General features: G+C 37.3%; 1 protein-coding gene across 4 annotated transcripts in view; it reads right to left on the reverse strand.

The window, feature by feature from the left end:
- Positions 1–12,639: 12,639 nt before the first annotated feature.
- Positions 12,640–26,742, reverse strand: part of DENND4C (DENN domain containing 4C) — a 124,047-nt gene continuing 109,944 nt past the window's right edge. For all 4 annotated transcript variants that reach the window (XM_081278218.1, XM_081278217.1, XM_081278219.1 and 1 more), the window contains one exon: positions 12,640–12,787. The gene's annotated coding sequence lies outside the window, so the exon portion shown is untranslated. The remainder of the gene's footprint in view (positions 12,788–26,742) is intronic.

Consider the following 26,742-nt stretch of genomic DNA (forward strand, 5'->3'; position numbering starts at 1 on the left):
TGCTTTTTTCAACAATCTATTCACGGTTATGATTTACTTGTCAGTAAACCTTTGAAATATTGGATTCAAAGCTATAGGTATAATGAGGAAAAAATGGACTAAAAAAATGTCCTCTGAAACTGACAACATGGATGTAAAAGCAAACGAGATTCCTATGATTGCAGGTTTGATACAAATAATGAAATTCTCATTGTAAAATGGTTAGATAGTAAATGTGTTGGAATGAATGATGAGACAGTGGAATCACTTGGCAAAGTTCAACAATAGAAAAAAGAAAGTAAGGTCAATGTGTCTCAACCAAAAATAATGGGTACCTAAAACAACTCGGTGGTGTAGAGAAACAAAATAGTTTGGTTTTCAAATATCCCACTTCCATTAGAGTAAAATTTGGTATTGGCCTTTGTTCATAATTGTTATGTGTATCATAAATGCATGGATTATTCACAAACTTGTGAACAAAAACAAAAACAAAAATCTCATAAATTTGCTGGAAAGAGACATCTGTTTAGCATTCCGAAAACAATGCAGGAAGGACCCATCGGGAAGAAGAACACTAAGTACTCCCAAACTGTCAGCTGTCCCAGATACTATAAAATTTTGTTTTCAGTACTAGGGATTGAACCAAGGGGTGCTCTACCACCAACCCACACCCCCTAGCTCTTTTTTGTGAGACAGGGTCTCGATAAATTGCCTAGGCTAATATTATCTGCCTCAGATAAGAGGCCATATTCTTAAACAATGATGATAATGTAAAATCAAGCCATATCATGGGAAAATTGCTATCATGACATGACAACATACTGTCTAAAATCTAATGTAACCTTTTATTTGAAGGTTTTGCTCCTTCTCACCAAAAATAATTGTTGAACGGGTCAAAAAAGTCACTTTTCAATATGTCCAAATGCATTCTATTGTCATATACAACTGACTAGAGCAAATTTAAAAAAAAATAGAAGGAAGACCAATAGAAAGAAGGAGATTAAGAGGAGGGAGGAGAGAGAAAGGGGAGGTACTGGGGGGATTTAAATTGATCAAATTATACTGCTTTATTGTGTGCACATATGAATATACTATAACAAATCCCACTGTTATGTATAATCAGAATGTGCCCAATAAAAAGGAAAATAATTTAAGTTAGAAAAAAAAAAGAAAATCACTTTTTGTACATTATGTAATGTGTGCCCAGTGTCCTATTTATAGGATAGCTTGTATGTGTGTTAAAAGATAATACGTTGTCCCAGCATCTCATTTATAGGAATACTTGTAATTTTTCTGATAATAAAGGATATATAAGTTGCAAATTTCCAACCTATTTTAATGCATCGTGTTATTAAAATATTTGAAGAATTGAACACTTGAGACTTGAGACTTAATAGGTCTTTGGTTTGGATACTTAGAGTCAAACTTCAGTCACAGAGGATACAGTGTGGACAGGCATGAGGCCTCTAGCATAAACTAGATGCAATGGATAATGATTGATACGTGTGTGTGTGTGTGTGTGTGTGTGTGTGTGTATTTCCATGTACATGGGGAATCTTCACAAGAGAGTGATGTTTGAAGAAATGACCAAAGCATGATGCATCTATACTTTTTAAACAAAGAACAATAACTTTGTGAAGGAATGATAAGACAGATATATTTCTGGATGAGAGAAGTAAATTCTAGGGTTATTATGGGGGTGGGAGGATGTAGAATCTAATGGAAGAAGGGCTACTCAAAGAGTTTGTTTATTCAGGTGTACTGAAACCCAAGCACCAGTCTTTGGTGACCAAGATTATTTTTCTACCTTGGTATGTGAAAGACAGCCTTCCCAAAAAAATCTATATATTTATCTATCTATCTATTTATTTAATTTCTGTGATGCAGGGGATCAAACGCAGAGCCTCATGCAGGCTAGGCAAGCACTTTATCACTGAGCTATTTCCCAGCCCATCACCCAAACAATCTGTATGCTAGCTGCATGTAGGGAAAGACAGGCCTAATGGCCCTTTCTGAAGTTACTGTTCTTCAAGTGATTTCAGTGTGAAATAACCATATATATATATATATATATATATATATATATATATATATATTCATGTGCTGATCCAAATTCATGGGACAACCAGTTTAGAGAATGGCCCTTGCAAGAAAGTGAGAATGCCCATATATTCTACTTCTTGTACATAGTATATAACAATGTTTATTTGGTCTGAGTAAATATCTGATAGCAAATATCTAGTTCAACTTGTTCCACAAATGGAAATTATCAAGTCACAAAGTCATTGGGGAAAAAAATGCAGGCACCTGAGTAAATGAAGCAAGACATGCCTGATTGAGGATGAAATTTTCTGTATTTTCCTGTTTGGGGTTTTACACCGTGGTCTTGCTTGACTGTTTAGATTAATGATTTCTAAGGCCAGACCATCAGGATCAGCATCACTTAGGAACTTTAAAAATATTCAATCATCCAGTACTTACCTTGGACCTACTAAATCATAAACTGGGGTGGAGTTCACAATCTGATTTAATAAGCTCTCAGGTGATTCTGACTCTTGTTTAAGTCTGAGAACTATTGTGTGAAGAGGCACAATTTCATGATACACTGTATGGTTTGCTTCCTCAGAACTTCAAATCCAAGTCAAGACTGTTGCTTGATGATGGGAGGATGAATTACATGTCCAAAATTACTGATAAGGGCCAGGTGTGCTGGCACACACCTATAATCCCAGAGACCTGGAGGTTGAGGCAGGAGGATTGCAAGTTTGAAGCCAAGGAATGGAGGAAGAAGGAACCCAGAGAGAAAGTCATCTTTTTCATTTTTTATCCCTAGGGGCTCAGAGTCTGTCCCCACCCCTTCAACTAGGAGGGAAATAATAAAATATTGAGGGTGTGTTTCTTCATTTTTTAAAATCTGAGTCTCCAGGCTAAGAATTGAAGGAGAGGCTGGAGTTATAGCTCAGTAATAAAGTGTGTACTCGGTATATAGAAAGCCCTGTGTTCCATCACCAACCACAAAAAGAAAAAAAAATTCAAGGAGAGAACTGTGGGAAGCAGGACATTTCCAGGGAAACCCACTGCAGCCACAACAGGAAGGTGCCCATGTTTGCTGGGTCAGGTCCCCTCTACTTGTTTACCGACAGGTCCTCAGGCACCATTTTTCTGCCGTTGTCAATAGGCCTCTATTCAGAAATGTCTCTCTCCTTTTTTCTAATCTGCACAGGAAAACCACAAACAATGTCAGGACTGGTGTATAATAAATGTAATTATATTCTAATGGGAAACCTGAAGCTTTGCCTATGCCTAATGGGCATGGGATTTGTTTCTGTGTATTTTTCTGCTGTTTCTAGATAGAGAAGGCTTTATTTTGTCAACTAACATAGCTGGCAAATGTGTAACAAGCAATTTCTGAGAATCTGTTTTGTGCATGTCTCCATCATAAATACTAAACATAAAGACCAACCAAATATTGTTCTCTGCCTTGAGGGGCTTAGTCTAATAGAGACACGCAAAAAACAAACCATTAGAATATAACGTGATTACTAAAATGGAGGTGTATAATATATACAATGTGGAAGCAGAGGGCTGGGGACCAAGTCATGGGAGGCTCAGCAGAGGACTTAGTCTGGGAGCTGAGATTTAGAAGATGAATGGAATTCTAACAGGCCAGAGCTCTGGGAAAGGTGGGGGGAATTCTACAGAAGGAACAGCATGTGCAAAAGGACAGAAATGTGAGAAAGCACATATATTCAGGAAACTTCATGCAGAAGGCTCACCTGGAAGATAACAAACGATATAAAAAGAATAAGTCATTAAGCCAGGTACCTTGGCACCTTCCTGTAATCCCAGTGATTCAGGATGCTGAAGCAGGAGGATGGAAAGTTGGAGGCCAGTCTCAGCAACTTTGAGAGTACCTGCCTCAAAGTAAAAAAGGGCTAGGGGTGTAGTTCAGTGTCAGAGCACCTCTGGGTTTAATACCCAGTGTGAGTGCGCGCGCGCGCGCGCGCACACACACACACACACACACACACAGTAAGTCATTAAGAGGGAACCCCTTGATGCTGGGAGGATGAATTACATGCCCAAAATTATGATAAGAGCCAGGTGTGGTGGCACACACCTGTAATCCCAGAGACCCTCGAGGTTGAGGCAGGAGGATTGCAAGTTTGAAGCCAGCCTCAGCAATTTAGCAAGGTTCTAAGTAACTTAGTGAGACTCTGTCTCAAAATAAAAAATAATATGGGGATGTGGCTCAGTGGTAAAGTGCCTCTGGGTTCAATACAAAAAAAGAAAACCAACAATAAAAGAACCCTACTGATATGGTCTTTCAGTAATCCCAGGTGAAGGATAATAATGGGCATCTAAAGCACTCATTCATTCATTTACATATAATTATTGATTATTGAATACTTGCAGTATGCCAGACAGTTTTCTAGATGCCAAGGATAAAATGTTAAACAAAACAGATACTGTCTTGCCCTTAAAGAACTTGCAGTCTAGGGGGAAATTCAGAAATTAAAAGAGCACAAATAAGTACGATTGTACCACATGTCCTGAAGGAAAAGTACCATGACAGCTGAGAGCCCTGGACGTGACTCTCATCTGAGGATATCAGGGAAAACTTTCTGAGGAAGGATATTCTAAGCCAAGAGAAGTGAAGTTTAAGGCAGAAGTAAAGGGACTTGAAATAAGAGATGCAACTGAGATACAAAGCAGGAGTTGTGACATATTGTACTATTGATTCCAGATATTTGAGCCCATTTTCCCTGCCTATTGGCATAGAACTTGGCCTCATCATTTGCTATGGCCAATGGAATGTTCATGGAATTGATTCGTATCATGATAGAGGAAGCTTTGAAAACTACCTCCAGCTTTGACATTCCTTTTTTCCTCTGTCGTATCTCAAATTGGGATGTTCTTTTGCCTGGACCCTAAAATGAAGAAAACCTATGAAACAGATCAGAGGTCTGGTCGACTCACAGCTGACATATGACATGAACAAAAAAATAACAATTTATATTTTAAAACACTGAAATCAGGGGGCCTTATTTCTCACCCCAGCATGACTTAACAATGGCTGACAAATACAGGAGAATTAATAAAGCTACTAATTAAAAGGTAGAACATGAAAGAGTGGAAAAAATAGAAGACAACTTCAAATAGTCTAGCCTGAGTTGTCAAAAAATAGGTTACCACCAGGCATGGTGGCCCATGCCTGTAAACCCAGTGGTTCAGGAGGCTGAGGCAGAAGGATTACGAGTTCAAAACCAGCCTCAGCAAAAACGAGGCACTTAGCAACTCAGTGAGACCCTGACTCTAAATAAAGTACAAAGTAGGGCTGGGGATGTGACTCAGTACATGCCCCTAAGTTCAATCCCTGATACCCCCTGCCAAAAAAAAAAAAAAATAGGTTACCAAACCCAAAGGGAAGATAGGGAAAATAGTGGTTTAAGTTTGATTTGTTGATTTCCAAGCATAGAATGAATATTTGAGAAGAGAAATTCTCTTGGCAACTAAAAAGATAAGTTAGGAGAATAAAGACAGGCCAGAATTAAAGAGATTTGTGAATCATGAGGACCAATGAGATACTCGAAAGCAATAGTAGGAAAGGAAAAGGGAGCTGGGGACAGCTGGCATCTCTTTGGGCATGTTGACATCTGCAGAGGCCTGAGCTACAAGGAGGCCCAGGTTCTGGCTAATGAGAAGCAGAGAGATGAGCCAGTAGGCACAGCTAAGAAACAAGGAGTGCAGCAACCCCAGCAGGCTTGCAAAAAACAACAACAAAAACTAAATCACATCAAAATTCAATCTCCTGCTACCATTTATAGAAGCAGAATCATCTGAGTATCTTGTTCAATGTCAAAAATTCAGATTCTGATTCAGTAGCTCTTGAGTGGGGTCCAAGTTTATGTGTTTCTATCAAATTCCCAGGTGATGTGGATGTTGGAATATATTTTAGTAACAAGACTATAGGGAGCAGAAGCAAAGAGAATGTGTGGATACAAACAATAAAATCCAGTTATTTATAACAATAAATATTTATTCTTAAAACAAAAGATAGGGAAGAAACCTATGGAAGAGACTTGAGAGACATAACAACCAAAAGCAATGTATAGGCCTAATTTACATCCTGAATCAGAGTACTTGAAAATATATTTTAGGATGGGCATGGTGGTACATACCTGTAGTCCCAGAGACTTGGTAGGCTGAGGCAGGAGGATTGCAAGTTCAAGGCCAGCCTCAGTTCCTTATTGAGACCCTATGCAACTTAGTGAGACCCTGTCTCAAAAATAAATAAACAAATAAACAATAAATAAATAAATAGGTCTGGAGATGTGGTTCAATGATTAAGCATCCCTGGGTTCAATCCCTGATACCACAAATTTTTAAAAATTTAAAAATACATTTTAGGACAATTGCAGAGATGTAAGCAATAGATATTTGATGAAATTTGAGAGGTCTTGTGTATGTGGGGAGTGATGCGATGATAGTATTACAGCTGTTTAAAAGGTAAGGCTTCAGGGCGAAGGCTGTAGCTCAGTGGTAGAGCGCTTGCCTAGCATGTGTGAAGCACTGAGTTCCATCCTCAGCACCACATAAAAATAAACAAATAAAATGAAGTCATTCTGTCCATCTACAACTACAAAAAAAGATTTTTTTTTTTTTAAGGTGAGGCTTCAGAAATCTGTGGTGGCACAGGCCTATCATTACAGCCACTAAAGATGCTGAGGCAAGAGGATAGAAAGTTCTAGGCCTTACATTTCATGAGACCCTATCTCAAAAAAGGCTGAGGATATAGCTCAGTGGTAAAGTGCCACTGGGTTCAGTCCCCAGTAGTAGGATGGGAAGGGTGGCTCCAAGTGCTACATATTATATCTATGATTCCATTTTTTATGGCATTCTGGAAAAGGTAAAATGATAGAAATAAAAAACAGATCTGTGTCCCACAGACGGGAGAATGTGTTCATCTGAAGCAAATGGACATGGGGGGCCTTGAGGAGAAGATAGAATTTTATTTTTTTAATCTTGATTGTAATGATACATGACTGAGTCTATAAAATCTCAGGACTACACCTAAAGGGGTAAATTTTACTGTATATAAATTCTACCTCAATAAACCTGACCCAAACCAAAAGTAAACAACAACAAAAAAAGAGAGTTGTTATTCAGTGATACACACTGAAATGTTTACAGATAAAACATAGTATAGAGATTTGTATGGAAATAATAAGGAAAGGTTGTTGGTTTGGGAATATGAATGGAGCAACATTGGCCCCAAATGAATAATTGTTGAAACTGGGTGGTAGACACATTAAACTAGTCTACTTCATACATCTTTTCAAACTTCCATAATAAATGTTAAGGAAAAAAGAAGCAGCGAGGGGCTTAATGAAGTAGGTGGTCCCAAAAAACACATATAGTCAAGAGTAACAGGAATTCAAGGTAGTGAGTGAGTGCCAAAGGCTTATCTTTTAGCAGCAGTAACCCTCAAACAATTCTGGTCCAACTTGTACTTGTTACCTTTCTGCTTCATTCCAGAGAGCAATCCTGAAAAACCAGAGCTGCAAAGAGCAAACACCCCTGAGAATGCGCCACCCACTCTACAGGAAAAGGCCCTGGAACCTGGGAAGCTTTAATAAACAAGGTGGTTATTAGCAGACTGGGTGGGGTCCAGGTGGCTCAGTAACCACAGACTCTCTGGAACCAGGACACTAGAAAGGCTAGGGATAGGTCAGTGTGGCACCATCTACAATCCAGGGGGTCTCCTGTGGTTGGGCTGTAAGGGGTTTGGCACCATCACATCAGAGACTGTCATACCTCCTGGTCCCAGCAGGGCTGCATCACAGTGGCCTACAAACATCTTGCTTCCTTCACCCTGCCTTCTCCTCAGCCATTCAAAGACCAAGAAATACCTCAGGGAAATGGAGGGGGCCATGAAGAGGAATGAGGGCAAATTGAGGTAAAACATGACTAAGGGGCCAATGACATTTATTTGGAAGAAAAAGAAGGTATACAGATTGGGTAGGAGCTTGAAGAAGGGCTATGGGACGTCCCTTAGGTATAGGAGAGTTCTGAGCAAATTTGAGCTCAAAGAAAAATAACTTGAGTAGAAACAGATTTAAAATGTGAAAAAAAAAAAGAGGGGTAGTTAATGAAACTCAGTCCTAAAGAAGATGGGAAGAGATGGATTTAAATTTTTTTTTCAATTTGCCCAGAGAGAAGGGATGACATGTAATGAACGTTCTGTCCATTCTGGCATTCCCCATCCCCACCCTTTTCTGAAATCAGCTCCTTCTTCAATGGGAACTGCCCACCTCCCACCTTCCCTGAACCCCTAACCACATCCAGATGGCTACCATAGAAACAATCATGCAATTCACTGTGATCCAACTCAAGCTAGAATCATTGGTTCAGGAGTGGGTCCTGACCCAAGCTGGCTAATCACAATGCACTCAGCGGAAATTGGAAACAATTGAGCTCTTCCAGTTCCATCCAGTTGTATAATGAAATGGAGATGTGAACCTGGGAGCTATAGGTGGTCTGTTCTACAGATGAAATGGAGTAGACAGAACTGATGAAGAAGAGAGAATAATGAAGCAGTTTCAAAATAAAGCCATGTAGTCAAGGGATATTTCAGGTAGGAAAGAAGTCCCCGGTTCCAGCTGTGCCCAGGGATGCAGCCTCATACAAATGTGCCTTTCTAGTAAAGTCACATTTTTCCTTAAGATACTTTGAGTTTCTGTGACTTAAAATCAAATCTCTTAACGGAATTCTGTGCTAAGAAAGAGGGGAATACAGAACATATCTATGAACCCTTGGACATATTTTGAAAATGAGAAGATGAAGCAATTCACACTTCCAAAAGAAGTGGTAGAAAATAGTTTCTACTGAAAATGTGAGTCATAAGCATGAGATTGGGGCCTTGAAAACAAATGGAAAAGATTGTGACCAGTAAAAAGATCATCCTTTTGTACTAAATTCTTTAGTCACACTAAAGAATGGTGGCACATTCCTGCAACCCCAGCAACTTGGGAGGCTAAGGCAGGAGGATCACAAGTTCAAAGCCAGCTTTAGCAATTTAGTAAGACCCCAAGTAACTTAGCAAGGCCCTATCTCAAAATAAATAAAAGGACTGTTAAAAAAAAAAAGAAAAGAAAAAAATAAAAAGGATGCAGCTCAGTGGTAAAGCATACGTGGATTCAATCCCCAGTATCACCTCCCTGCAAAAAAAGAAAAAAAAGAAATCTCTAGTCATGACAGTTAGAGACACGAATCTTAAATGCAGTTAGTATATTCAGGTGGGGGGCAGTGATTGCAAGGAAAGTTCAAGACTATCCAAGAAGAAACAAAAAGCTTTAATCTTTCTCATCAGCAATGCAGTCTGAGGGAACAGACTGTATTATAAATTATACAGTAAACTATAGAGAGTAGAGTTTACTCTCTTCTGAATTGTAAAAATTTAAAGAAATCTCATCCTAGAAATATTTGATGGTTTTCAAAATGGACATATCACAAGGACTTAGATTTCCCTCCACATGAGAAAGTTAATAATGTATTAAGACAATTAGAATATTTGGTAGGATTATTATGATATTTCTAGGGAATAATTTGGTCATCTCCTTGCAAAGGCAAACTAATTATAAAAGAGTCATAGATTTTCAGAATGCCCACTTTTCTGGCCAATTAGGAACAAGAAGTGGATAGGGCCTTGTTGTCTCTGAGCGTCAGTTTTCTCTGCCCTACTTTGCACCTGGCTTCTGTGTAGGTTCTTGCCAGAAGACAAGCTCAACCAGATTAAATCCCACTCACAGCTTCACTTGTATAAGAATCTGCTGAAACCCCAGGACCAATTACTGCTAGAATTATAATCTGCTTGTCAGGTCCCAAAGGGTCTTACCTTAATAGCAGTAGCCTTAATTCTCCCAAGAGGATCAGACCATTTGCATGATTAAGATGTCTATAATTTTGTCATTTCTTATGTGTTATATTAACAGAATCATATAGACTACAACCTTTGGGAGTTAGCTTTCATCACTAAGCATATTCTCTGGACAATTATTCTGGTCATTATATTTATCACTATTCTTCCTTTTTGTTGCTGAATAAGTATTACTTGACATGAATGTACCACAGTTTGTTTATCCATTCATCCACTGAAAAGAACATGTGAGGTTTTTTTTTTCCCCAGAGTTTGACTATTACAAATAAAGCTGATATCAATGTTCATGTACAGGTTTTTATGTAAACATAAGTCATCATTCTCTAAGATAAATGCCCAGGTGTGCAATTGTTGGTTCACATGGTAATTCCATGTTTAGTTTTTTAAGGTACAAAGTTTCCTGAGTGGCTATCCCATTTTACATTTCTACCAGCAGTGAATGGGTGAGCCGGTTTTTCCATATTCTCACCAGTTTTTGGTGTTAAAAAAAATTGTTGTTTTAGCATCCTGATAGTTGTGTAGTAATATCTCATGATGTTTCAAAGATACTTTTTCAGTCACTAATGTTGTTGAATATGTTTTCATGTACTTATATACCTTCTAGATATTTCCTTCAGTGAAAATGTCTCTTCATAACTTTTGTTCATGTTCTAATTTTAAGCAAAAGAAAAAAATTATTTTGCTTTCATTTATTATTTATGTAATCTTTTCTTTTATGTGAAAATGAGTTTCTGATCTATATACTTTTCTTTCTCTCTGAAGAATTTAACATTTCTTTTAAAATAGGTATACTGACAAATTCCCTCAGTTTAAAATTAAAAAGTCTGTATTTTTCACTTTTTGAAGAATAACTTTGCTAAATACAGAACTCTAAGTTGGTATGTTTTACTTTCAACAATTTAAATGTTAGAGTAATTCTCTTCTTGAGAATCATGTCTGATATAATGATTCTTACTTCCTTTATAGGTAAGATTACTGTTACCATTTTTTTGTATATACAATCTAGAAACTAGTCCTTTATTGGATATATGCTTTGCAAACATTTTCTCCCACTTTATAGCTTGTCTGTGCATTCTTTTTTTTTTAAGAAGTATTTTATTTATTTATTTATTTATTTATTTTTTAAAGAGAGTAGTGAGAGAGGAGAGAGAGAGAGAATTTTTTAATATTTATTTTTTAGTTCTTGGCGGACACAACATCTTTGTTGGTATGTGGTGCTGAGGATCGAACCCGGGCCGCACGCATGCCAGGCGAGCGCGCTACCGCTTGAGCCACATCCCCAGCCCTGTGCATTCTTTTAACAAGTCTTTTATGAGTAAAAACTGTTAATTTTTATGAGATTCTTTTATAACGCACACTTTTATTATCAAGACAAAAACTCTTTTTCTACCCCTATATCTAGAGTTTTCTCCCATGCTTTTTTTAAGTTTAGGTAGCCTTAGTAAAGATGTAAATTTTCAAGTTTAAGTTTGTGACCCATTTGATTTAATTTTTGTATAATATGTAAGATGTGTGAGGCTTAGTTTGAAGTTCAGCCCTCTCTCTAGCTCACTCTCTCTCTCTCTCTCTCTTTTGACCTATGAATGCCCAATTACTCTAGCATCATTTATTGAAAGACTATCTTTCCTCCATTGAATTGCTTTGCAGCTTATAAAACATGAGGTAGACATATTCATCTGGGGCTTTTTCTGGGTTATTTTTATCCATTTACTTAAGTCTACCACGCGGCCTGCGCAGTGGTTTCATTAATGAGGTTCTAGGCATAAAGTTAGTTAGAAGAGATCGAAATAAAACACACAGACCAGTTACCTTATTTATATTGCTAGGTCCGAGACGGCTCACCTCTCTGGTTCCCACTTCTAGCCGCCCAGCAGGGCAGCGAGGATTACTCAGGGCTAGCAGGAGAGAGAGAGAGAGTGAACACGCCTGGGGTAGCCTTTTATTGGGGAACAAGAGATTCAGGGGAGAATTCCATCCAATGAAGGCTGAGGGGGGCCTGCACTCCAAGGTCAGGGTCAGTGATTGGGTCCCCGGGGTCAGTGGTCAGGCACACCCCCACACGGATGGGCTCTCTCATCAAGAAAGGGTTGGGAAAGCTTCGACAGAGCCAAAGCGCCTCAGGCCCTTAACGGGAGTCACCCAATCACCTGTTAGAATGGCTTCCCACACTTAAGTATTTGTCTCTCTACCAGTAACAGTCTTTATTACTGAAGCTATAATAAGGTCTTGTTTGGCTTTGTTTTTTATGTACTGGGAATTGAACCATGGATACTCTATCACTGATATACATCTCCAGTCCTTTTACTTTTTGAGACAGGATCTCACTAAATTGCAGAGGCTGGCCTCAAACTTGAAATTCTCTTGTCTCAGCCTTGTGGATAGCTGGGATTACAACCATGTACCACCACACTAGATTAAGCCTTTTTTTTTTTTTTCTTTTTGTACCAGGGATTGAAACCAGAAGAGCTTAACCTTTAGGCCACATCCCAGCCCTTTTTATTTGGAGATAGGGTCTCACTAAATTGCTTACAACCTCACTAAATTCCTGAAGCCGACTTCCAATTTGTGATCCTTCTGCCTCAGCCTCCAGAGCCACTGGAATTACAGACATGCACCACAGTGTCTACCTAGATTGATTCTTCCTATTTTATTTTATTTTATTTTATTTTTTTTAAAGAGAGAGTGAGAGAGGAGAGAGAGAGAGAGAGAGAGAGAGAGAGAGAGAGAGAGAGAGAATTTTTAATATTTATTTTTTAGTTCTTGGCGGACACAACATCTTTGTTGGTATGTGGTGCTGAGGATCGAACCCGGGCCGCACGCATGCCAGGCGAGCGCGCTACCGCTTGAGCCACATCCCCAGCCCCGATTCTTCCTATTTTATTCTTTTGATTCTTCCTATTTTATTCTTTTTTTAAAAATTATAAGCTATTAGTTTTTTTACCTTTCCATGTAAATTTTAGAAAAATATTTTCTACATCTATAAACAAAGCTTTCTGGGATTTTACTATAAATTAGAGAAAACTGACATCTACAAGTTTTTTTGGGGGGGGGTACTAGGGATTGAATCCAGTGCCTCATGCATATTAGCTCTACCACTGAGTTGTAGCTCCACCTTGAAAATTTACATCTTTACTAAAGCTACCTAAGATTAGGCTTTCAGTCTATGAATTTAGATTTTTGATTTATTTTGTTAACATTGCATGATTTTTTAAAATTTAAGTATTGTACATATTTTATTAGATTTAATTTTATTTTTCTTGCGTAATTACGATACTACATTTTTAGTTTCAGTGTTCACATTTATTACCAATAAAAATACAATTGAGTTTTATATTTTACCTTGTATTTTGTGATCTTCTTGTATTAATTCATATGTTATTTATAAGAGTTTGTAAATGTTGTATTTTTTGGTCTTCCTGAATTAATTCACTTATTATTTATGGGAGTTTGTAAATGTCTTGAAATTTTCATAGTAGATGATCGTGAGTGGTGACAGAAGACACTGTGGCCTTGTTCCTGATCTTAGGTAGAAAGTATTCAGTAAGCATAATATTAAGAAGGTCCCCCGCCATTCCTATTTTTCTGAAAATTTTTATCATGAATAGGTATTTTAACTGTGAAATGTTTTGTCTGCATTGAGTGATACGATTTTTCTTCTTTAACCTGTTATCATAATGGATTACATTCACTGGTTCAAAAAAATATTAAAACACCTTTTCATCCCTGAAATAAAACCTATCTAGTCAATTATAATTATTTACATATATTGCTGAGTTATATATGTTAATATTTTGTTAAAGTTTTCTGTGTCTTCCTGATGTTCCAAGATTCACTCTTTTATCATTTACTTACTTTCTGTTTAGGGAAAAACTTCATTAGCCTTTTTTTTTTTAGAGTAGATCTGTTAGCAATAAATTATTTTAATTTTTCTTCATCTGATAATATAATAGTTTTCCCTTCAAACATAAAGGATGTTTTCATTGAGTATTGGATCCTGGAGTTTTGTTTTGTTTTGTTTTGTTTTTCAGCACTTCAAAAAAATACAATGCTACTTCCTTGTAGTCTCCATGTTTGTTGACCAAAAAAACTATTGTTCCTGGGCATAGTGGCACATGCCTGTAATCCCAGCAACTGGGGAGACTAAGGCAAGAGAATCACCAGGTTCAAAGCTAGCCTCAGCAATTTAGCAAGGCCCTAAGCAACTTAGCAAGACCTCGTCTCAAAATAAAATAAAAAAGGGCAGGGGATGTGGTTCCTGGCTCAATCCCCAATACCAAAAAATAAAAATCTATTGTATTTGAAATTGCCTTCCCTTTCTATTTAAAATATCAATTTACTCTGGCTGCTTTCAATTTTTTTTTTCCTCTTTGGTTTTCAGAAGTTTAGTTATGGGAGTGTAACTCAGTGGCAAAGTAAGTGCTGAGCATGTTGTGAGACCCTGGGTTAAGTCCCCAGCACCAAAACAGAAAAAACAAGTTTAATTATGATATTTTTATATCTTAATGTGAAGTTTTTTAGGTTATCCTATTTGTGTTTGCTCAACTTCTAGAACTGCAAGTTTATTTCTCTTGCCAAATTTGAGAACTTTTCAGCTATTATTTCTCTGAGTATCATATTTGATTTCTTTCTTCTCTTTCTAGAACTCTAATGACATAAATATTAGATATTCTTTTGTGGTCCCATTCCCTTAGGCTCTCTTCATTTAAAAAGAAATTTTGTAGTTGTAGATGGACAACATGTCTTTATTTTATTTGTTTATTTTTCGGCAATGCTAAGGATCAAACGCAGTACGTGTGCTAGGCAAGTGCTCTGCCACAGAGCTACAGCCCCAGGCCCTCTCTTCATTTCTTTAAAATCAGTTTTCTCTGTTGTTCAGATTAGGATATATCTATTATTCTATCTTCTAGTTCACTAATTCTTCATCTATCCCCTCCATTCTACTGTTGAGCCTGTCACTGGTTTTTTATTATGGTTAGTGTAATTTTCAAGTCTAAAAGCAAGAAACATATAGCTTAATGACCATTCAGTTCTCCTTTATAGTTTGTAACTGTCTATTTCTTGCTAAGTTACTTATTTCAAACATATTCTTAGTTGCTCATTAAAGCATTTTTAATTATGGTTGCTTTAAAAATAATTATCAGGTAGTGCTAACATTAGTCACCTCCAAGTTGGCCAGCCTTCCTGCCTTCCTTTCTTTCTTTTTTCTTCCAGTAGGGGATTGAACCTTGGGATCTTCTAAGACTGAGTTACATCCCCAGCCCACCCCCCACTTTTTTTTTTTTTTTTTTTTTTGAGAAAGGTCTAAGTTGCCAAGGCTGGCCTCAGACTTTTGATCCTCCTGCCTCACCTTCCAGAGTCACTGGGATTACAGGCATGTGCCACATACCCAGCTTTTTGGCATCTATTGATTTCGTTTTTTTCATTTAAGAGATCTTCCTGGATTTTGGAATGACAGGCGATTTTCTATTGCAACTTGGAATTTTCATTTGTTACACAATACTGAATCTCATTTAAACCTTCTGTTTTAGCTGACTTCCCCCTGACACTGCTCTAGTAAGGAGAGGGGAGTGGGGCACCACCTCATGACTGCCTAATGCAGATTGACATCAAAGTTACCCACCTGATACTCAAGGGGGGAATCCTCTCAACTAACAGTTAAGGGAGGAAGTCCCTCCTTCCATGGAGTGTCCATCAACATCATAGGGAATAATGGGAAGCTCAGTACTGGCAAACCAGAATGAAAGTTCAGTACTCTGCTTGGCTTCCTTTAACACCACCCTGGCAAGATTGAGACAGTCTTTTTTTAAAAATGTATATATACATATATATATATTTTTAATGTGCGTATGTGTGTGTGTATATATATATATATATATATATATATATATATATATATATATTTAGTTGTAGATGGACACATACCTTTATTTCTATATGGTGCTGAGGATCGAACCCAGTGCCTCTAGGCTCCCCCTTTCTGGTTCTGAGATTTAAAAAAAAAAAAAAAAAAAAGATTTTTACAAGTTTTAGTCTATGCCTGCTGTCATTTTGGGTTGCTGGACTATTCAGTTCTAAGTCTCCTCTCCACCTTTCAAATGTTTTTCTATATATAATGGCCAGGGTTTTAGTTGTACTCAGCTGAAAGAATAAGAAAAGTAGGGTTGGGGTTGTGGCTCAGTGGTAGAGCGCTCGCCTTGCACGTACGACCCTGGGTTCGATCCTCAGCATCACAGAAAGATAAATGAATAAAATATAGGTATTGCGTCCAACTACATCTAAAAAATAAATATTAAAAAAAAGAAAAGCATGTCTACTTCGTATTCCTGGAAACATAATTTTATAGGAGCAGAGTTTTTATAGCCAGCTAGTAGTCTTTCCAATACCAAAGGATATGCTGAGTGGGTGAGAGGTGCAGACAGAAAAGAGGAGCAAGGACTGAGTCCTGGGGCTGTAATGGCAGATTCGTGGGACCCCAATTGAACTCCAGGGGCCGAATCCGATGCAATCACACAAGAGTCTTTATTGCAAGCTGGAGCCTGAAGTCACAACCATTCCTGATGCAGCGGTCCTAGGGAGTGAGTCCCTGTCCTTGGTCCAGTGAGATTTTATAGGTTTTGGGGGGATACTCTATGCGTCACAACATCACACAGCAAATCATTCCATACGAGGGAAAATCAAACAACTCTTAACATTGATTAGCACATTCACTGGCGGGAACAAGTTGGGTAGGGGTGATTGGTTAGTACAAGAGGTGGATTCGTTTGAACTGATTGGTTTAAGCCATGAGGGGTGTACGTGCTGAACTACATTGTTTCCCAACATGTTATCAACCACCATAAACTATTGGGGGATCATCTGGCATCCCAGGTATTTTCCCTGTCTCATGCTGATTGGTGGTTGCTAGGGGGTTGCTATGGGTCCGCACCTAGTCTAACTGAGTCAGGGACACCTGGTGCTGCAGATCTCTCCTGTTATTTGTAGACAAACAACTCAGCAGGGTGGGTATGTGCCTAGGAGTGCTCTATGGGTTTTTCCAAGGACAAGGGTCACGCTTTGCTCTGAGGTAGAGTCTGGTTTCTCAAAAATGGAGTCACATAGGGCTGGGGATGTGGCTCAAGCGGTAGCGTGCTCGCCTGGAATGCGTGTGGCCTGGGTTCGATCCTCAGCACCACATACCAACAAAGATGTTGTGTCCACCGAGAACTAAAAAAAATAAAAAAATAAATAAATATTAAAAAATCTCTCTCTCTCCTCTCTCACTCTCTCTTTAAAAAAAAAAAAAATGGAGTCACATAAATTTCTCAGGGGCTCCCATTTCTAGAGGAACTAGCAAGGAAGATTGAGAAGGCCCAGGTAGGTGAGATAGAAGGAAAAATAGAAGAAAGCAAGAAACATATAGCTCAATGACCTTTGAAAGGACAGTTTAAGTGGGGACAAAACTCTTACTAGAACAGATTGAATTAAGAATGGGAACAAAGTGAGTTAGTTACCCAGGACCACAAGACCACATGTGTGTGATTCTATTTTGATGAAGTGACCAAAACAGATAAATCTATAGAGCTATAAGTAGATTGCTTGTTGTTTGAGGCTGGAAATTACAGTTGGAATGACAATAGGAGTGAGTGCTAATGGGTACACAATCCCTTTTAGGGATGATAAAAATGTTCTGCAATTGAATTACAGTAAGAGCTGCAGAGCTCTGAGATATATTTTACAATAGTGAATTTTTACTCTATAAGGGTCAACTGTATGTCAATCACATTTCAATAAAACTGTTAAAGACACACTAAGAAAAATGTGAAATTTTTATGCAAGGCTAATTTTCCTTAGACAATGTGTTAACAGTCCAATATATATTAAAAAAAAAAAAAAGGGTAAAAGATAGGAACAGGGCTGGGGTTGTGGCTTAGCCGTAGAGTGCTCGCCTAGCACGTGCGAGGCCCTGGGTTCCATCCTCAGCACCACATAAAAATAAATAAATAAAGGTGTTGTGTCCAACTACAACTAAAAAATAAATATAAAAAAAAAAAGAAAAAAAAGATAGGAACAAAAAAATACATGAAAATATCCTTAAGTCACAGGTATAGAATTCTAAAACTGGGGCTGAGGTTGTGGCTCAGAGGTAGAGCATTCGTCTAGCATGCATGAGGCACTGGGTTTGATCCTCAGCACCACATAAAATAAAGATATTGTGTCTACTTATAACTAAAAAATAAATATTAAGAAAATTATAAAACCACATTGAAATAACTTTTATTTCCTCTAACAAATAAATAAATTATAAAGTCCCAAAGTTTGATAACATTTGGCAAGACTTCAGGGAAACAGGTACTCTCACTCATTGCTAATGGGGATGTAAATTGGAACAACTCTATGAAGAATGATTTCACATACTATCAAAGTTACAACTGTGCACACACTTTGATCAGGTTATTCTACTTCTAGTAATTGTATTACATTTATACTCCCAAACATGGGAAATGACTTACAGGCAGGGTCATTTTCATAATTGTAGCTTTATTTATAAGTGGAAATAACTGAAGACAACCTAAATGTCTGTTAGGAAGAGACCAATAATAGGCAACAAGGAAGTTTTTCATATGTTAAAGGACAAAGTTATCCCTGATATATTGCTGATGCAACAATAACCAGGAGCAGCTTAACATATATAGAGAGAGGGGGTGGATATTTACCTAAAAGGAGGGTAGAAAGAATATATTTGTACCATCAAAAATTGCTGAATCTACAAACAAGAAGCTAATAAGACTATGTGGCATGAAAGGTGGATTTACTATAAATGAGAGTGAGAACCATTATCCAAGTAACCGGAGGATGCTGTGGGATCACAATGGAATTTTTGAAGATAGGAGATATTCCAGTATATTTTTAGGCTGGTGGGGAGCAATCCAGACGTTTAGGTTATTTTCTGACTTTTGCTATATTATCGTACCCTCCATACCTGTACTGCTGGGGACCAAACCTGGAGTCTCACACATACTATGCAAGTGCTCTAACCACTGAGAAACACACCTAAATTCCTCTGTTGTATCTATCTGCTTTTATGTTTCCTATTCCATTAGATAAGACATTCCTTGAAAGCAAAGATCATTACTTTTCATTTCCATTTCTCGCTCCTAGCTTGGTATTGACATAAAGTTAGGTGTTCAGCACATGTCGGTGGAATAGCATTGTTGAGGACTCTCTCCATGGCTGTCTACCATCTTAACGAATCCAGAACACCTCAGCATCAGGTTCAGGCTTCCATCCCCTCCCTGCAGCAAGGTCAATGTGGGTTGAAATCCTCAGAAGCTGCATAATTTAAACCAGGCAAATGTAGAGGTGAAAGGAAGGAAAGCACTGCCAACAGAGACAGCATGAGCAAAGTCATGGCACTGAGGCAATGACAATGATGATGGCAGTGGTAGTAATAGTGATAATGAAGATAATTCATATTCATTGAGAGTCTCCTATGTACTAGGAACTGTTTCACTTTTTTCAGGTATTGGTTCATTGATCCCTGACAAGAGTTCTATGAAGAAGGTATCGTCTTCATTTACCCAATGGAGATGATAAGGCACAAAGAAAGAAATAAGTTGACCAAGATCACATAACAGTTAAAAAATAAAAAATACATGGAGCCTGTTGCAGTGGCTCACACCTGTAATCCCAGTGGCTTAGGAGGCTGAGACAGGAGGATCACAAGTTCAAAGCCAGCCCCAGCAAAAGGAGCTAAACAACTCAGTGAGTCCCTGTCTCTAAATAAAATACAAAAATAGGGCTGCGGATGTGGCTCAGTGGCCGAGTGCCCCTGAGTTCAAGCCCTGTTATGCACCCCCCCCCAAAAAAAAATACATGGGGCAGAAAATTGCCATGATATAGTGACTTGATATGATAAAAAAATTCATTCTTGCACTTCCCTGTCATCCCTTCCTCCTGCCCACTACCAAATCTTCAATAAATATATGCCAGATCTTGTTTACCACAACTCTGCAAAAACATCCCTTAGTCTCTGACCCAAGGTTAAAAAATCCATAACTGTTGCTCCTGGAGATAGCTGCAGAAATAAGCCAAGAGTTTTCCTAGCTTCATTTCTTTAACTTCCGTTTCCAAAACAGTGTGGCATGTTTTAAAATGTTTCTTCCTTACAAGTAGAAATTGTCCTTAAAACTTAGTTTTTTGTCTGTGTAAAATGATTTTTTTCTTCCTGTTTCCTTGACTTGGGCCAGAAAGGAAACAGCTTACTGAAACTCAAATTCATTTCTTCCCTTACTACTTGTCTTCCTTTCTGTATTTCTACCTCTCCTTGAAGCATATTTCTGTTTTTCAAAACACTTGGAAAAACTCATGTAATTAAAGGGATAAATTTACCTTTACTGATTGCTTTTAAGACTATTCTAGGGCTGGGGTGTGGCTCAGTGGCAGAGCGCTTACCTAGCATGTATGAAGCACTAGGTTTGATTCTCAGCACCACATATCAATTAAATTCTAAAAACACTATTTAATACAGAAAAGTGTTTTGTTTAGTCAAGATCCTGTGACTAAGAGACTTTGCCCTTAGGCCCTCTTATGGGCTGAATTATGTCCCCCCAAGAATTTACCTGGGGAAGTTCTAACCCTCAGTACCCCAGTTTGCCCCTGTATTTGGAGATGAGGTCTTTTGATTTTTTAAGATTTTTTTTTCCTAGTTGTTGATAGACCTTTATTTTATTTATTCATATGCAGTGCTGAGAGTCGAACACAGTCCCTCACACATGTCAGGCAAGTGCACTACCGCTGAGCCACAACCCCAGCCCGTGGAGATGAGGTCTTTAAAGAGGTAGTTAAGTTAAAATGAGGGGGCAGGGTGTAGCTTAATGATAGAGTGCACACATGAGGCCCCGAATTCAGTCCCCAACACCATGTACACACAAACAGAAGTTAAAATGAGGCCATGGGAAAAATAAACAAATAAATAAAACGAGGCCATGGGGTGGGCTTAATCCACTATGACTGGTGTCCTTATTTTATTATTTAAATATTTATTTTTTTAGGTGTAATTGGACACAATGCCTTTATTTTGTTCACTTTTTTTTTTTAATGTGGTGCTGAGGATCGAACCCAGGGCTTCTCACATGCTAGGCAAGTGCCTACCACTTAACCCCAGTCCCAGCCCCTGGTGTCCTTACTTTAAATAAAAAAGGAGGTTAGGATGCAGACACACAGAATAAGAACCATAAACAAAAAGACACAGAGAAGATAACCACTGACAAGCTAAAGAGACCTCAGAAGAAACCAACCTTGCTGACATCTTAATTTTGGAATACTAGTCTTCCAAATTGTGAGAAAATAAAATTTCTGTTGTTTCACCCACCCAACCTGTGGTATATTATCATCGTAGCCCTAGAAAACTAACACAGGCTCTTGCTTATACCACCTCATTCATTGTGTCAAACACCCAACCTCGAAACCTTAAAACCAACAGTCTACTGGATGTCTCTACTTTATCCCCTGACCCTTCAGAGTCAGTGTGTCCAAAACAAACTTTCACTGCACTCTGTAAGCCTGCTCTTCTTTCAGGGTTCCCCACTCATATCAGTGATGGCACCTTGGTGACAAGCCAGAATCTAGTTGTCATTCTGGACCTTATCCTCTTCTCCATTCCCTTTCCTATTATAAAGTGTTATCCATTCCATCTCTTAAATCTTTATTTCTTAATTTTTTGACTGAAAAATTCATATCCAAAGAAAAGTGTAAAGAACATAATGAACACTTCTGCACTATGTTGATGATTTTCTATTTATGGTTAGCTCTCCATATCACTGGAATCTGCATGTCTGGATACAACTACCTTGAATATGTGAAAAACAGTGCATTTGTACTGAACAAGTCATTATTTCTTAAATATAGTAGAACAACTATTTACATAGCATTTACATTGTATTAGATTATTAAGAGCAAACTAGAGATGATTTAAAGTATACAGGTTACATGCAAACACAATCCCACTTTATGTAAGAAACTTGAGCATCCATGGATTTTGTTATCCACAGGGGATCCTGTAACCAGTCCCCCACATATACTGAGGGACAACTGTATATCTTTATTTTTTCCTGAACCATTTGAAAGCAAATTGCAAACACGATATTTCATTTCTAAATACTTAAGTATGAATCCCCTAAAAATAAAGAGATTCTAAATATAACCTCAAAATCATACTTGCACCTAAAAATTAAATCTATTTTGATAATATAAACTATTATACTATTTTAATTTTTACCAATTGACCCTAAAATGTCTTTTTTTTCTTTTTTAATTGTAGTTGGGCACAATACCTTTATTTCATTATTATGTGGTGTTGAGTATTGAACCCAGCACCTCACACATGCTAGGCGACTGAGCCACAACCCCAGTGCCCCCTAAAATGTCTTTTTAAGCTTTCTTTCCCATCCTTACACTATCCATAATCTAATAAAAATTAATGTCTTTCACTGATTAAGTCCCTTTAGATATTTTAAATTTAGGACAGTCCCATCCCTTCTTTACCTTTTATGATACTAATTTTTAAGATCCAGTCAGTTTTCTTGGGTTGGGGATGTAGCTCAGTAGTATAGAGCATGTATGAGGCCTGGGTTCAATCACCTGTACTATAAAATAATTTATAATAATAATGTCAGTTGTTTTGTAGAAGAATGCATATCCTGGATTCGTTTGATGAGTTTTCTTGTATTTAGAGTCTGAATACCTGTACCTATTTGTTCTTTTGATATCAATCATTGGTCTTTGAGATACCTTTCTTTCCCACACAAATATTCTAGATTTTTTATTTTATTTTATTTTATTTTTTTGGTTGCCCCAGTCAACCAAATTCTCTAAAGAACTCTTATTTTTTGAGGCATGGTATTTAAAAAACAAGATTTGGGTCCTACATGTGCTTATTGTTAGGGCATAACTGCTACTAGGCCCTATCAAACAAGCTAAGAACAATATAATCTTTTATTTTTTAAAATATGAATATTGACTGACATTTCTGATTCAAAAACAACATGATGGGACTTTTATAGTATTGTCTACATATTTGTATACCACAGTGGAAATCCTGGGTCTAAGACAACAATTATTTGCTCTATCTTATAATATACCAAAAATTCAGAATTGTGAGACTAACACAGCTAAATTAATAAACTTACTAAGTAACATTCATGATACCCTTGCAGTTCTTTTGGTTATTACAACATATCCCCCACTAGGGAAGTATAATCAAAATATTATATTCTTGAGTGTGGGTTGTAGCTCAGTGGTAGAATGCTTGCCTAGCACATGTGAGGTACTGGGTTTGATACTCAACACCACATAAAAATAACTAAAATAAAAGTATTGTGTCCAGGGGCTGGGGATGTGGCTCAAGCGGTAGCGCGCTCGCCTGGCATGCGTGCGGCCCGGGTTTGATCCTCAGCACCACATACAAACAAAGATGTTGTGTCCGCCATAAACTAAAAAATAAATATTAAAAATTCTCTCTCTCACTCTCTCTTTAAAAAAAAAAGTATTGTGTCCATTTACAACTAATTTTTTTAATTTCTTAAAATTTATTTTCATCTGATTGTTATTCCAATTTTATACACATTGTTAGACAAACTTGTTTCTTTTTATATTCAATTTTATGCTTTTATCTTTTACCCTTTTAATTTGCAAAAAAAAAAAAGTTTTACAACAATTTACACAGAAGTCATAAAAAAGGAGTACTCAGGGAAGTCTTATCTCTATCCTTATCTATTGAACTCACTAAAGGTAAATAATTTAGTTTCTTTTATCCTTCTTAGGTACCTTTTGAAACAAATACATCCCTGATTAACCCCTTTCTTTCTTTCTTAAAAAAAGGGTAACTTGGCTTTTTTTACTCAACAATATACCTGGGAAATAACTACATATTTATTCATAGAGACCTTCATCATTCTTTTTGATTATGTTAGTATATATTTATTTCACTGTGTTGCCCAGGCTGGCCTTGAACTCCTGGGCTCAGGTGAGCTCACCTCCAGAGTAGCTAGGACTATAGGTGCACACTACTACACCCAGCCTGTTCTCATTTCTTACTGCAACATACCATGTTTTCTCAGTCTAAGACTCAAATTCCTTTATTTTTGGTATTTTAAAAATCAAAGCAAATCTTAAAGCAGTGTCAAGTGAATTTCTCAACCACAAAGCAGAGAGGTAAGTTGTGATATGGTTGTTTACTGTATTGTTCTAATCATTTGCTATTAATGCAATTAAGTTACTTGAAAGAGCAGTACCACAAGAGGTAAATTTTACATAATCTGTACTGTTATTCCTTGATGAACATATGTTCAAAATTATTAAGTTGGTGATGCATTTTTAAGTAAAAAGTTGTCATATATGCACAAGATTGCCTGTCACACACTACAAAGCAATTAAATATGGTACACATGGCCAAGTCTCTTGGGAGCAATGGCAATTTTCAAGACAAAATTTAGTGTAAGCCACTTATGTATCAGAAAGTACACAGATACCAAATATCCATCAGTTAAAAACTTTCAGTAGGGCTGGGGTTGTAGCTCAGTGGTAGAGCGCACACCTAGCACGTACAATCCTCAGCACCACATAATAATAAATAAATTAAAGGTATTTTGTCCAACTACAACTAAAAAATAAATATTTAAAAAAGCTTTCAATAGATTTGTAAATGCAGTTTTTATTTTAAAAATTCCAGCTATATTAATGAAAAGACAATATAGACAATGGAAGTGAAATCCCAGCTGTTGTTTATATTCTTTAAAAGTTTTCAGATAATTCTAAAATGTATAATCAAACTGCATATACAGCATTCTCACTTTCACCACTGTTATTCCACCTTGTACTACAAGTTCTAGCCACAACTAGGAAAGAAAGATAAATAAAAGCCTACAAATTGAGAAGCAAAATGTAAAACTAATTTCTATTTGCAGATGACATGATTTTATATGTAGAAAATCTCAAGCCCTAAGAAAGCTATTAGAGCTGATTAAAAAATTCAACAAACTTTTAGGGTATAAAATCAACGTTAAAAATCAGTTGTTTACATTGCTTAATTTTTTCAATACTGGGGATGGAACCCCACTTTACCATGCAGCTACATCCCAGCCCATTTTATTTTTTTAGGGAAGGTCTCAATAAGAAACCAATGCTGGAGAGATATCCTGTGTTCTTGGTTTGGAAGACTTAATATTTAAAGATGGCAATACTCCCCCAAATGATCTACTGATTTAATGTAATACTCATCAAAATTCCAACTCATGTTTGCATAAATGGACAGGCTGATCCTAAGACTCTTATAGAACTGCAGGGGATCCTGAAGAGCTATACCCACCTTGTAAAAGGACAAAGTTGAAGAACTCACACTACCTTATTTTAAAACTTACTACAAAACTAATCAGTACAACAGAAGCTGCGCATGATGGCATGTGCCTGTATTCACTGCTACTCAGGAGGCTGAGGAAGGAGTATTGCAAATTCTTTGTTAGCCTGGGCAACATAAAGAGACCTAAACTAAAAACAATGAGAAAGAGAAAAACCAGTATGGAACTGGCATAGGATAGACATATAGAGCAATGAAACAGAGCTGATAATCCAGAAATAAACCCCTACCACTATGGCAATTGATTTTCAACAAGAGTGCCAAAATCATTCAGTGAGGGAGAGTCTCTTCCACAAATGATGCTGGAATAAGTAGATATCGACATGCAAAAGAATGAAACTGGACACCCCAACTCACACCATATTAAAAAAATTAACTCAGCTGGGTATAATGGTACATGCCTGTAGTTCATTTGGAAGGCTAAGACAGGAGGATTGCTTGAATACAGGAGTTTGAGGCAAGCCTAAGCAACATGATAAGACTTCTTATCAAAAACAAAACCAAAAGCACACTCAAAATCCATAAGGACCTAATGTAAGAACTAAAACCATAAGGTAGAGATACATTTTAATTAGATTAGAGCTGAGCATGGTGGCCTATGCCTATAATCTCAGCAAATCAGGCTCAGTAATTTAGTCAGGCCCTAAGCAACCAGTACCAAAAGAAAAAGAAAAGAAATTGTAGGGATGAATTTTTATGATTATGAATTTGGCAATGTACTTTATAAGTTGACACATAAAATTGTACATATTTATGGTATTATGTGATGCTTCTTAATACATGTGCACATTTTATGATGTTTAAATCAAGTAAGCATTTTTATTGCCTCAAACATCATTTCTCTATGGTGAAAGCATTCAATATCCTTTCTTCTAGCTTCTCTGAAATATATAGTACATTAGACAATGTATTATTAAATGACACCAAAAGCATGATCCATAATAAAAATTAGAAAAAAAGAACATCAAAATTAAAACATTTGGCATCAAGAAACCAAAAAGACAACTTAAAGAATAGGAAAAATTATTTGCACTTCATATATCTAGGGCCTAGTATAAAGAACTCTTATGATTCAAAAAGACAAACACTCCAAATTTTAAAATCGGCAAAGACCCCTGTATGGTTTAGATATGAGATATCCCCTAGAAGCTAATGTGAGAAAATATAAGAATTTTCAGAGGTGAAATGATTTGAGTCATGTGAGGCTTAATCTTATCAGTGGTGGATTAAATGGGTGGGGTAACTGTAGACAGGTAGGGTTTGGCTGGAAGAGGTAGGTAACTAAGGGCATGCCTTTGGGGTATTTTGTTCCTGCAGAGCAGAGTTTGCTCTTCGCTGTCTGTTTGCTGTGTCCTGAGCTGCTTTCTTCCTCCACACCCTTCTACCATATTTTGGCTTACCTTGAGCCCAGAGCAGAGGAATTGGCTATTCA

The sequence above is a fragment of the Spermophilus citellus genome (genome assembly GCF_964194105.1).
Source record: "Spermophilus citellus genome assembly, chromosome: 2".
NCBI classification, from domain to species: domain Eukaryota; kingdom Metazoa; phylum Chordata; class Mammalia; order Rodentia; family Sciuridae; genus Spermophilus; species Spermophilus citellus.